The sequence below is a fragment of the Ursus maritimus genome, unplaced genomic scaffold, assembly GCF_017311325.1.
Source record: "Ursus maritimus isolate PB19 unplaced genomic scaffold, ASM1731132v1 scaffold_4, whole genome shotgun sequence".
Taxonomy (NCBI): Eukaryota; Metazoa; Chordata; class Mammalia; order Carnivora; family Ursidae; genus Ursus; species Ursus maritimus.
The window spans coordinates 35,012,841-35,027,451 of NW_024426552.1; positions in this window are offsets into that span (position 1 = coordinate 35,012,841).

Here is a 14,611-nt window from a genome sequence, read left to right on the forward strand (position 1 = left end):
CATCACAAATACATGCGGAAAGGACAGATTGTTTATTAGATAGTGTTGTAAAAACTGGCTCATTACATGGAGAAAAATAAACTTGGATCTCTACCTAACTCCAAATAGAAAGGTGAACTCCAGATGGTTTAAAAACTTAATGAAAAGTAAAACTATAAAGTCAATAAATAAAAATGTTAAAAACTACCATTGCTACTAAGATACTTATGAAGAATTATTTTATTTTATTTTATTTTATTTTATTTTATTTTATTTATTTATGTGACAGAGAGATAGCCAGCGAGAGAGAGGGAACACAGCAGGGGAGCAGGAGAGGAAGAAGCAGGCTCCCAGCGAAGGAGCCCGACGTGGGACCTGGTCCCGGAACGCCGGGATCACGCCCTGGCCGACGAAGGCAGACGCTTAACTACTGCGCTACCCAGGCGCCCCTGAAGAATTTCTGAAATAAGATTTTGAAAGCACTAACCATGAAGCAAAACAAACAAAAGACGAATGAGTGATAATGTTCAATGAAGATATCATGAAAAATATAGAAAAGAAATAATGCATAAAGCTAATAAGGATTAATATTTAGCATATAGAGATTGTAGTAAAATGATAACTGTAAACCAACTAGAAAAAAGATAGAAATCCAAATAGGAAAATGAGCCAAAGAGAGAGAAAATGTACAGAAAAGGAAACTCATAAAGAAAGATATGAAGATATTTGTAATTCATTAGTAGTCAAACAAATTGAAGTGAAAATAATTAGATACCATATTAAACCTATCAAATTGGACAATGGTGAGTCTTGCCAGGATATGGGAAAGTAGATCTTCTGTTGTGACCTGCCAGGGCAGCTATCCTTAAAAGCAGTCTGACTCTTCTTGGTCAAATAAAATGTATGCACAACCCATGACTCAAGAATTACATATATAAGATACTCTCACATACATACAAGGACTTATACAACCTATTGTCTGTCCTTGGAAGGATGAATAACTGAAATGTGGTGCAGGCATCTCACAGAGTATTAGTTATTAACAACTAGTCAGTTATACATATAAAAAGATGTATTAATCTTTAAAAAAAAAGCACTGAAGAAACAAAATGTAAGAAATAGAGATGTATAAAATAATATGATCATAATTTTAAAATGTGTGCAGCAAAACAACAGGACAATTAATTAGGCTGAGGGGAAAACAGTCATAGGGAGTTATTGTTTAGTGCGTATCGAGATTCAGTTTTGCAGAATGAAGAATTCTGAAATTAGATGGTGGTGATGGTTGTACAACACTATGCATGTTCTTAATATCACTGATGTGTACACTTAAAAATGTAAGATAATAAATTTTATGTTATTTGTATTTTACTACAATAAAAAATTGGGGAAAAAAGCTTATCTCTGCTGTTGGACACTAATCTTGGTGGATATACAGCAGGAATGATGAGGATCAATGTCTTGAGATTTTTGTTTGAGGTCCTTCCGACCTTCTTAATGAACTATGTGAATTATGTGAATTCTATCAGTCACCCAACACACCAAAACACCAGAGAAATTGAAATTTGGGTGAGCTTTGAAATTCAGCAAGAGTTGAGCTTGTGTGTACATAGAGAAAAAGTCACCATCTGAACCTGTGCATTGGATTTGTGGAGTGAATCAAAATAGTTTGAGGCTGTTAGAGCAAATATAATTTAAGTTATGTCTTTGAGCAGAAATGTCACAGGAATACTTTTGTATTCTTATCATTATACCCCAACTGGGGCAATGCAATGTGAATTTGTTCCATCATTTGTGATGTTTGATATAATTACTTGAGATGCTATCAGCAAGGATTCTCTACTGTAAAGCTGCTTTTTCCCCCATTTTTAAATAGATAAGTACTTTGGGGGTGTACACATAGAGACTATGCAGATATCCTATTTCACTCCCAGGTTCCAGTCACTCTTAAACATCAATTGATGTTACTTGCCTGTATTTAATTGTGATGATATTAAAGGGTAATTTTCTAATTTCATCATTTCTTCTAAATTTGTTACTCAGCATTCTACTATAAGAAAAACATTTTTATTTTCCTATTTATTTATTTATTTATTTAATCAGTGTGGATTTGTGGATTCCTTTTTTCCCCCAATGTGATAAACACACATTTGTTCAGTTGGGCCAATGACAGTGCTAACTCTTTAAACTAGCTTCCATGTTGTTATAATACATCTTCTCTATTCTTTGAATATTTCCTTGTTTCTTGTGCAACAAAATTTTCCAGAGCCATGTTGTTCTTTCACAGCCACAGCCTTGGAATCAATAATTCTCTGAGAAATGGTAGTTTCTTTTAGTGAAAAATATTTATCGACCAAGTTCTGAATTCTAAGTATTCTTATTTCTACTGGGGACTTGTTGGTCCCAGGCTCTTCAGTGGATGAAGTCAGGAAATAAATGCATGCATATTCATATATATGGATATACACACATACCCACAAACACAGCGTGACATCTACATTTTTTTCTATATTTATGAATTCACATCTCTACTTCAAAGTTCAGTATACTACTTTAGGATGCATTCTAGCCTTCACTCTTTTCATATTTGACAATCTTTTCTCCAAATCTGAAACTTGGTTCCAATTATCTTTCTTGTATTTATTTATGTATTCATTTAATCCCTTGTATATAAGCAATTTCTGAACTTTACTGGGTTGCTGCCCTACTTATTTCTGCTTAATGGCTTTTTAATTAGGCCAAGGAAGGAAGGATGGAAAGAAGGAAGGAAAAAGGAAGAAGGGAAGGAAGAAAGAAAGGAGTTTGATGAGTTTTGACATATATCTATTAATGTAAACTTCATCCCCATTAAGACACAGAACATTTCTCTCATCTCAATAAATCCGTCATGTTCTTTTTCAGTCAACCATTCAATCACTGCTCTGATTTCTATCAGCATAGCTTAGTTTTATCCATTCTAGAAATTCATTTTAATTGGATCACAGAGTATGTATTTTTTTGTGTTTGATTTGTTCTATTCTGAACAAAATTACTTTAAGATTCATCGTGTTTTTAATATATTGCTATTTCATTCTTTGTTTTTCTGAGTTACAATAAATGATATAATACAAATATGCCATAATTTCATTATCTGGTCATTCACTCTTGGACAATTGTTATTTCCACTTTTTTATTACTAGGTAAACAGCTGTTATAAACATTTTATACAATTTTTTGAATAAATATATTTTTACGTCTCTTGAGTAAATACCTAGGAGAGGAATTGTGGGTCATAAGATATGTGCACTTTCATTTTATGAGAAGTCCTTTTTTTGTTTGTTTGTTTAACGATTTTATTTTTATTTATTTGAGAGAGAGAGAGCAAGAGCACAAGAGCAGGGTGAGGGAGAAGCAGACTCCCCGCTGAGCAGGGAACCTGATTTGGTCTTGATTCCAGGACCCGGGATCATGACCTGAGCCGAAGGCAGCTGCTTAACTGACTGAGCCACCCAGGCGCCCCTGAGAAGTCCGTTTTTAAGAAAACATTTTTCAAGTGAGAAACTTGTTTTTCAAAGTGAATGTATCATTTTATACTGTCACCAATATACCTAATGACATTTCTATATGAAGCAATGCATTTCAATACCAAGACATATCTATCTATTCTCATAGACACATCATTCTAATTAATCATTTCTGAAAAAGGTACTTAATATTATTTAGAATCTCTAAGAATATTCATTCAAATATAAATTTTTCAGGAAATAAAGATAAATCCTTTGGTGTTTGAAAATGAATGACAACAAATCAATGGAAGGTTAGCAGAAAGGCTACACCCTCCTCTCTCTCTCTTTGTACTTGCCCCCTCCACATATCAAAAGGGAACAAGCAGGTGACTAAAGTGTCCTACCTGGAAAATTATTTTAAATAAATTACAATAATTTAATAGAAGCTGATCTAATCTCATCCTATTAAACAAGATAAAAGATCTACCCTTTTCCTTCTTACTGCTAATTTCTCCTTGCTACATTGTTTCTTTTTATGGTCTAATAGAGTATTATATAGTGCCATATGAAAAAGTTCTATTTTCTTCAGACATTTACCTAAGCCCTCATTAATTGATTTGTTACTGTGTTAAGAAAATCTTTTCTTTTTGATGAGACATGAACTATAAATTCATTTTTGTATAATTAAAAAGGTTATAATAATGCTTCTACAGAATTGTAAATTTTATAGAATTAACATATGTGCTTATTTCTGTTTGTCTTCCATAAGTCACAAATTTAGCATGACAAAAAACCATTAAAATTAAAGAGTAGCAGAATTACATGCTATAAAAGTTCTCATAAAATAGCAATATTTGTAAAGTAAAACATTATATACAATTGTGTTTTTTAAAAAATTCTAGGGGTGCCTGGGTGGCGCAGTTGTTAAGCGTCTGCCTTCGGCTCAGGGCGTGATCCCAGTGTTCTGGGATCGAGCCCCACATCAGGCTCCTCTGCTAGGAGCCTGCTTCTTCCTCTCCCACTCCCCATTTTGTGTTCCCTCTCTTGCTGGCTGTCTCTCTCTGTCAAATAAATAAAATCTTTAAAAAATAAAAAATAAAATAAAAAAATTCTAAGACATATATTATTAAGCAAAGAAATAGTGTTGAGTATATAAATTCTGACAATGAAGATATATATAAAATAAATAATACACTTTTCCTAGTAATTGTAAACATTAATAAGGGAAAGAATTAAGTATAAACATGAAATATCATGGTCCAGTTATGGACTTGTTAAATTAAAACTAGTTTGTTATCTATTAAGGGCATTTAAAGTAATACTTAGAGGCTTCATTTATTCTTTCAGAAACTTTAAAACCCACAATTGTAAAAGAAACAGTCTCATAAATCTTTTGATCTTTAGTTATATTGGAACAAAATAGAATAGAATGAAGAATACAGAACTTATTTACTTTTCATAGAGTGAATAATACACTCTAGCCTTATGATGATAGCCAGTAAAAATTTCCTTTGGTAAACCTTCATCTAATTGGAAAAAAATACAACTTTTTAAAAGAAATTAGGAAATACATAATCTCACCAATTGCCAAATATGCCTTTTATTCTTCTACATTATTCGCATTAATTTTGTAATATAACTGATATAGAGCAAGTGTTCTTACTATTGCAAGCATAGCATTTATGTAGATAAAGTAAAAACATAGTATGGAAGAAAAAATACATAAGTAAGAAGGAGCATAAGTATTTGTATGATATTAGTATTTTATGGCTACCCAGAAAGCAAAGGTTGATTATAAATTGGAGCAGGTAGCTTATATCTTTCTTGTTCTTCTACAGCTCAAAATAAGACTCTCAGAAATTAATTTCACTGAGTAAATACAAATCATAGATGAGACAAATTGATGAATAAAAGGCTTTAAATTCCAGTAAATAAATTCAATAGTGGGCAACTAAGGAAGAACAACCTCACCTGTTTTGTTCATTCAGAGGAATATGGTAAAACTTCATAAAAGTATCATATATAAAAATCTTGAAAATACCAAACACTGCTAATAATATGATATTTGAAATACACTGTGTATCTTGCAGCCTAATTAAGTATCTTGATGATTTATTGATATCTCAAGTGTCCAATAAATATTTATGGTTAAAATATATTATTTATCTCCTAGTTAAGTATAATATAGCAAACTTTTCTTACTTTCTCAAAAAGAAAATGTGAAAGGGTGAGAAGGCAGAACTGCGGTACTAACTATATTTTGGTAATGATTATGTGGATTTGTAGTTCATACTGAAGGAAATAAATGAGACAAAAGTGACTGAAAATTACTTTGGTACTTTACTGTTCATGAAGAGAATAATAATAGGGAAAAGAATCTAAAAAATGAGTCACATAAAGAATGCTTATTAAAAAACAATTTGCTCTAGGAAGCTGAATAAATCTTCTGGAAAAAAAAAAGTTCTTAATGTTAAAAAATACAACAGAGAAAAAAGGCCATGAGAAAATATTCCAAGAAGAGTTGCAAGATAACAATGCATGATTAGATGGTTAATTTTATGTGTCAACTTGACTGAGCTAAGGGATGCCCAGAAGTCTGGTAAAACATTATTTCTGGGTGTGTCTGTGAAGTGTTTCTGGAAGAGAATAGCATTTGAACTAGTAGACAAAGTGAACAGATCCATTATGGGTAGATACCATCCAAACTGCTGGGGGCAGAAACAGAACAAAAAGGCAAAGGGGTGGATTTGCTCTCTGCTGGAGTTACAACATCCATTTTCTCTTGCCTCTGGACTCAGCTAGGACTGGGACTCACACCATTGGCCTCCACATTCTCTGGCCTTGGACTCAGACAGAATTTCACCAGTTTCCTGGTTCTCCAACTTGTAGATGCCAGATCAGAGAACTTTTTGACCTCCATAATTACATATGCTCGTTCCCATGATAAACTCCTCACGTATATTTATATATACTCTTTTGGTTTTATTTCTCTGAAGAATCTTGACAAATACAGCTGATAAGACATGTAAAAGTGAGATGAGAAATGATTTTAAAAAATTTCAGAAATGAAATGGAAGGAAGCTACCTTGGGAAATAAATATGTTAGAGAAATTAAAAGAAATTGATGTAAGTGAATTGTAAATTTTGCTTCAAATTCAAATGTCCCAAATTCTGAGACCTTCAAGACAGTTTTGAGAAAAGTGTAACATGAAATGAAAAAAGACGTATAGAAAGAGCATATATATTGATATAGAAAGCTTTCTATGATATATTATTAAGCAAAAAATAGTAGTTAGCCTCATATTATCCTTTAATACCATGGATATTTTATTTTAAAGGTACAAAAAGAGATATAGATACATATGGATATGTACATTTTTATAAACATACATAAACATTTATGTGATTCAAATAGATATGGGCTCATAAATAATAGGCTCAACTATGCACAGATAATTTTTGCATTGACAAGGTTAAGTTATGAAAATATTAATGGATATTAAGTTAATATTGAGAAAATGTCCTCCCTACTCTAATGTTACTTCCATAGTATAACAGTTCTGGATTCTCTCCACTCCATCATACATCCTCTTGCTAAGTAAAAGTTTTTCATAACTGAATGTGGAAGAAAAACTAGGTCTATAGACATAGCCCTGGTGTTTTTCCTCTTATTTCTCCAGATTTTGCCAAACTGCAGATATCACAGGTTCTCAAAGCTTTCCTCCATGCCTTAGATTATCTGGGGCAGGTATTAACAGGTGTTTCAGGTGGCAAGTGGTAAGAAACAAATTAGAGAAGTGAATGACTATTGAGTAGTAAAATCTTTAAAAATCAGATAATATCCATTCTTTGCCTTCAGCAAAATTAAAAGAATATCTAAATTACTTTTAATGATGAATTCCATGTTAGTTTTTGCTTTTTTTTTTAACAGAAGTAATTCAAAGAACTGAATGACAGTGCTATGAAAATCTAATTTCTAAACACAGAAGTGACAAAGGGTTTCCCACTTATCAACACTACACCATGAAAAATGGAAATAAAGTGAAAAATGGGATTACAGAATGAATACTATCCATTTAGCATGGAATAATGTCAATCCACAGATAATAACTAATTAAAATAATTAATGAAAATATTTGTTCAGCAAGAAATGCACTTCCAGTAAAAGTTTAATTATTACATTTAATTCATATTTATGTGCTTGATGAATTGTTTACCAATAATTTTAATGATAACTCATTTGTAACTAAAAACTTTAACACTAAGAACCTTATAAGCTGAAAAGGTTTTAAATAAATTTTAATTTTTAATCCATATTTTCATAGAAAATTATAAGGAAATTAACATAAGACTATGAAGTATAACATCATAATATGATAAAAACTTTTGGTTATGTTTGAATAAAATTATACATGTTAAAATTTTCTACAGTTAAAGATGAGCTTTTTGATTTTTTAAATGTTTATTGTAAGTTTCAAGTTATGTTGAAAGGGTAACATAATAATTTTATTTTTAAATACTTGTATTTAAATATATTAAAATGACACCATTTATATTTAAATTTATGTAAAATGTTAAAAGTAAAGTGAAAACATATGAAAGAGTATTTGCTTTTTCAAAGTATTTTATTGGGGGCATAAATCCAAAAGACATTTCTATTTTATAGGTGAGGGCTGTAAAGATAGGCTAAGTAACTATTAACATTGAAAGTATGAAAACAAGTCAACAGACAGTGGTTTAAAGACAAATGATACTTATTTTAACCATACTCCATTTTTTATTACCATATTTTAAGTGATGAAAATATGTGGGTGGTCAAAGGGACCTAAAATTATACATTTGCATATGCTGTCTGATTTCTGAAATTTATGACTCTATCATAAATTTAAACAGATCACATTTATATGTATGTATAACTTATATATGGCTTACATATATATGTATTTATGTACTTACCACTTTATTACATTTAGTACAAAGTTGGAAGCTTCCTTATATATCATTTTTCTGGGGGAAAACTAATATTCAAGATGAAAAGTTACTTTCTTCTTTATTGACCCATTCATTCCTGATATACCCAAATTAGACTCTAAAACTGAAAGTTTTTAGTCCACTCTTGCATCAATTACATGAAGCAAAACTTTGTAGGGAATAAAATTAATCACATTACAAAAGTTGAAAGCATTTCCTTTAATTACAACTGGATACCTTAAATTTTTGTCATTTTCCCTATTAAAAATCAACATATTAGTAGAATCGGAAAAACAAAAAGAAAACTTAAACAGAAAAAAAAAAAAGAAGTATTTTTGAGAGCAGCCAACTAAGTCAAAAAAGGAACAGATAAGATTTAATGGATATGGCACTGGAGAGGTCATTTGTCAAAGCAGATGTTCTGTGTAGCAATACAGGGAACATTAACCATGGACTGGTGAAAACAGACACCAAATTCAAATAACTGAGGAGAGAATAGGAAGTGAGGAAGCAGACAGTAAATGTTGATGACTCTCTCAAGAATCTTGGCAGTGTATCTATAATGATGAAAAAGATGAGGTTTAGCATTAAGATGCCAGCGTTTGAATCTTGATTGTGACAATAGCTGTGCAATTTGGAGTAAGTCGCACAATTCTTGACTTTCAGAATCTTCAGATGCCAGTTGAGGGTGAGGATATCTACCTCAGGGTTATTGTAAGCATTATAGGAAATCATCTATAAGTATTTAACGTATTGCTTATCACATGGTAAGTGCATAATATGTGGAATATATACAACAGTAAGTAAATAAAGATGTTATGAGGGAATAAATAATTTAAGAGTATATTTTACACAAGAATTTTAACTATAAAATATGGCTAGAAGTAACCCAAAGGTTTATTGGAAGAATCAATTTATATTGGAATGATATAGAGCATTGTAATTTAATGTTTATATTTATCAAAATTAAAAAACAACAACAAAACTTTTATTCCAGGAGGGAGCCCAAATGGAAATTCCTCATTTAATGAAAGGTAACATATGAGTTTTTATTTTCCATATGCAAACTAAATACTTGGAATATTAAAAGTGTTAAAAATTGGATCAATGTAAACAACTCTTCCTGAATTATCTCTAGATTTATAAAGCTTCTAACAGAAATTATGACTGCCAGAAAAAACCCTTAAAACCTCTCAACTTCTCCTGCTTTTAATTTTCAGTTAATTCAGAAGCACTATACATTTTAATTTTATATAGAAATTAAGTAATAAAATTATGAACGATTCTTAAAAGTACCTTTGCCATACATTTACACACATGCTTGTCTGATTTTTTTACTTGTTATAAATCACAGAAAATATCTGATTTGAAACCTTTAAGATGGAGTCAGTTACCCAAAATGTAATTTACTTTTCATTTTTAACAATGTAGGTGATATACATAAAAGTTTAAGTATATTCATAATTTTGACTCTGATTTGGAACAGTCTTTAGTTTTCAATTTATTTATCAAATTCAGATAATTAAAAAAAATACTGATGTCTTTGGTATCAACAAATGTATAAACTGCTATACATTTAAAAATAATGTTCACTCTTTAAAAATACTATTAGATATCAAAGCAAAATCAACTACAGAAGTATTTAAACCTGATTCATAAATAAATCATTTCCTTGAAACCTATAAGAAATTTATAAAATACCAAACCTTGAAAACCATAGTAAGAATATTTTATAAAAAATCTTACCTTCAAGAGAATAAAATGCATGATTTAAAAATAGTTTTATAAATAATTGAGTGTGGAATATTGTCTTATGGAAAAAAAACTTGTTAATCTTATTTAATCAAGTTGAATTTAGTATTGTTAATTGCATGCATTTAGTAATATTTAAATGATAGATTGATAAATAGGTGATCAGTAGGTATCCTAATTGCTTTATACTTCTCGGGATCTAATCTTGATTATTGACTATTTTGGCAGAATTAGCAGCAATGAACCTGGCAAATCTCAGGGAAAACATAATAAAATGACTGATTTATTAAGAAAAAATGAGTTTAGAGTATTATTAAATACTCGTTTTTCCCTTCATTGGAAAATTCCTCTTTTTTTTTTTTTTTAAGATTTTATTTATTTATTCGACAGAGATAGAGACAGCCAGCGAGAGAGGGAACACAAGCAGGGGGAGTGGGAGAGGAAGAAGCAGGCTCATAGCAGAGGAGCCTGATGTGGGGCTCCATCCCAGAATGCTAGGATCACGTCCCAAGCCGAAGGCAGACGCTTAACCGCTGTGCCACCCAGGTGCCCCGGAAAATTCCTCTTTTATTTCCGTTTCATCCCCTTTCACATACGTACTTTATTAGCTGACCTGTATTAAAGAATATTATATTATTTCTTCCACTAAAATCATGAAAATATATATGATAAAATCTCTAGGTATAATTCAACATGTTGCAGAATAAACTCTTGTTATTCAATACTCCTTTCTACTATTTTGTAAAAAAAAAAAATCTTATTTATCATTGAAATGATTAGATTTTCCTAAATTCACCCAATCTCAATTTACACATATAAATAATATATCTATTGTATAATAAGACAGTACATATATATGATTTCAGTACTAGTTTAAGAAAGTAATCAAGAAAAGTAAATACACGTTTTAAAAACCTATGTCTTATTTATTTTAAAACCCCATGGATATTCAAAAAATGATGGGCAATTTTATTTACATTTATAAATTCAACAGAAATCTATACCACAGCTTTTTAATCTCAATTTTGGTCAGTTATAGGTACAATCTTTATTACTGTATTTCAAACATTAATACTGTCAAAAGAAAGAGGATTTTTTTTTGTTTTTGTTTTTTTGGGTTTTTTTACTTTCTTCATATTATACTTACAACCACCAATGAGATCCTGAGAGCATTACTTTGGACACTTTTTTATTGGACACTACTGGGGCAATTCTATACTTTCTCTATTCAGTCTACTGAATGTTCTGGCTACCTAAAAAGATAAGGATTCCCTCCATTATATTTTACTAAACAAGGGTGGGATCATGAATGTACTCAAATCAAGGGTGAAGTGAATTGTTAAGCACGTACCTAGGAGGAAAATCACCAATAGTTATACAATTTCTAAAATGGATATAAATTGAAAAGGGAATATGAAATAGATGACATGTAAATTTTGCCTCCATCCATATCACGCATTCATAATTTTGTTAGACAAGCTATATTAGGCCAGTTGCTGTGTGGTATATTAATAATGAGTTCAACTTAATTGGAAAAATAACTAACAGACAGATGAACATAAACTAGTGCTAAATACAGAGAAACAAACAAAAGCTTATAAAATATATACCCATAGGAAAATAGATGAAAATTAGAATTTATGTGTTTCTTTTTTTATAAGGATTTATTTATTTTAGAGGGAGGGAGGGAGAGAAGGGGTTTGGGAGGGGCGGGGGAGGGGCAGAGGGAGAGGGAGAGAGAAAATCTCCAGTAGACTCCCTGCTGAGTGAGGAGCCTGACCCAGGGCTCTATAAGGAGATCATTACCTGAGCTGAAATCAAGAGTCGGATGCCTAACCTACTGAGCCATCAAGGCAGTCCTAGAATTCATGTATTTCAAAGGCCAAATAAAGGCCCAATAAAATCACATATGTGTCTATTGTTTGCAGATATAATTCATATATGTACGCATGCACACACATAAGGTACATGTATATGTATATCCATACAGAAAAATTATACTCATACATAGTTCTGTGTGAGAATTGTGTGCAGAACATAAACCATACTTAACACTTTGAAAAGTAAATTTTTATTTTAGAATAATACTTTATACAAAATAATTGATTTAGAGAAAGGCCACAGTAGAAAATGACATATGAAAATTTATGAGTGTTTTCTCAACCTCTAAATTGTAAAGAAAAAAAATCCCAAATGTTTAAAAATTGGTCAGGTTGACATTTTCCCTTTCTCTAAAATTAGATGGTATGAATAGGAGTCCTTAGAAGACTCCAAGATTTTCAAAGTTACTTGAATTCTCCTTAGTTATTTGAAGATTCTACCTTATTTTAAGGAAGATTTCATGATAGAGGAATATTTATCCTAATTAAATTATTAGATAAGGGATACACATTATATCACATAATGTGCACCAAATACATAGTATGAACAAACATTATACCACGTAAGCAATACATAATATTTTAATATCAATTTTTTTATTGCCAAAGAAAAATTTTATATACAGAAATTATAAGCAGTGATTTAATAAACTTAAAGCAACTGAGGGGAAAAACATAAAGCAATGCTGAGAGGAAAAGCAAAAGTATTTTTTCCTTCAACAGCCATTTGATACGCAGTTTGTTGTTGTGTCTAATCAGATAAATCTAACAATGAAAAATTGTCTTATCTTTTCAATTTGTAGGTCTTTGTACTTTAATCTTTCAGAATCGAATGATCTCATAGTGCTGCTATAATCTTATAAGAAATTGGAGGATATTTAAGACACATTAATCTGATTCAATAATTTGATTTTTCAAGATATGTCAAATGAGGGGCGCCTGGGTGGCACAGCGGTTAAGCATCTGCCTTCGGCTCAGGGCGTGATCCCGGCGTTATGGGATCGAGCCTCACATCAAGCTCTTCTGCTATGAGCCTGCTTCTTCCTCTCCCACTCCCCCTGCTTGTGTTCCCTCTCTCGCTGGCTGTCTCTGTCTCTGTCGAATAAATAAATAAAATCTTTAAAAAAAAAAAAAGATGTCAAATGAAAAGGTTGTTTTCTACATAGTAGCTCAAATGTTTCCAGTACTACTATCTGAACGCCAAAACACAGAATATGAGATATGATGGATTCTTCAATTTTGTATTTCTAAAGTAGAAAGGCCTGTGGCTTGAAAAAAAAATAATAATCAGTACTCTGGAGTCATTTTAAAATGCTACCTTTTTTGGGCATATATTTTATTTATGAGAAATATTCTCCTTGCCTTCTGGGTGATGACTTTGAGAAAAAAAAATGAAAAAGTTTCTCTTACCTCAGTATTAAATTTACTCATCAATTGGAATTCACTTATTTGAGAACTATAATGTTATCCATTTATTTCCTAGATTCTACAAGTCTTGTATTTGATACATTTTAGGTTTGCTCTGCATTATTTTTTTCTGTTAAGCAATTATTGTCCTAACCCATGTAAACAACTAGTCAACAAACTTGTTCAGTTATCCAAAATCATGTTTTTACCAAATACTGCTAAAGTCACTTTTTATAAAATTTTATCTGTAAAAATGTATAGTTCATTTTAATTTACATAATTACCTACTTAACTATTTCTTATGTACTTGGAAATTAAGGTGGAAATTAGTTTAATTTAGCTAATATAAAGAAATCAATGCAAATTCAGTTCTGAGTCAATTAAGAAAAGGAAAGAGCTGTAGAAATGATTTTCTCTTGCTTATAACCAGATAGTTACTTTTTTTAAATGTTGATGTTTAAAAAATCGCAAAGCATATTTTTCAGTGAATTTGGGTTAGGTTATGCATGCTATGGAAACCAACAACCTGTAAATCTTAGTTACTTGAAGCAACAAGGTAGAATTCACCCTTGTTGCATGTGTGCTAGGTGTATTTTACCACCCAGGCTCTCCTCCATGTCTCCTCCATCTGGGATCCAGGCTAACAGAGAAGCCAGTACGTGGAGGTTTCAGGTTTCCGTGGTTGGTGGGGAAAAAAGAGAGAGGGAGAGAGATTTACAAATCACTCACTGGCTCTTAAAATTTCAACCTTTCCACTAATATTTCATAAAACTGGTGGTTTTAAATGTATGTGAGTTGGACCGGCAATAGTAGTATCATCTAAGCACTTAGAAATGCTGTTTCTGGCCCTACCCCCAAAGTTAAACTCTTTGTTTAAATACTCTGGGTAGTTAAATACCCTTCTTAGTTAAATATCTAGTGTATTTCTAACAAGTTCCTAGGTGATGAAGATCACAGTTCATTTAGTCATCTGTACACTGAGCTGGAGTCTAGCAATTGGTTTTAACAAACCCTTCAGGAGATTCAGATGCACAATAAAGTTTTAGAACCAATTCATTAAACGTATCTAAATCTAACTTCAAAGGAGTAGGGATGTACAATCCTACGAGTGCTCTGGACAGAATCAAAGACATTTGG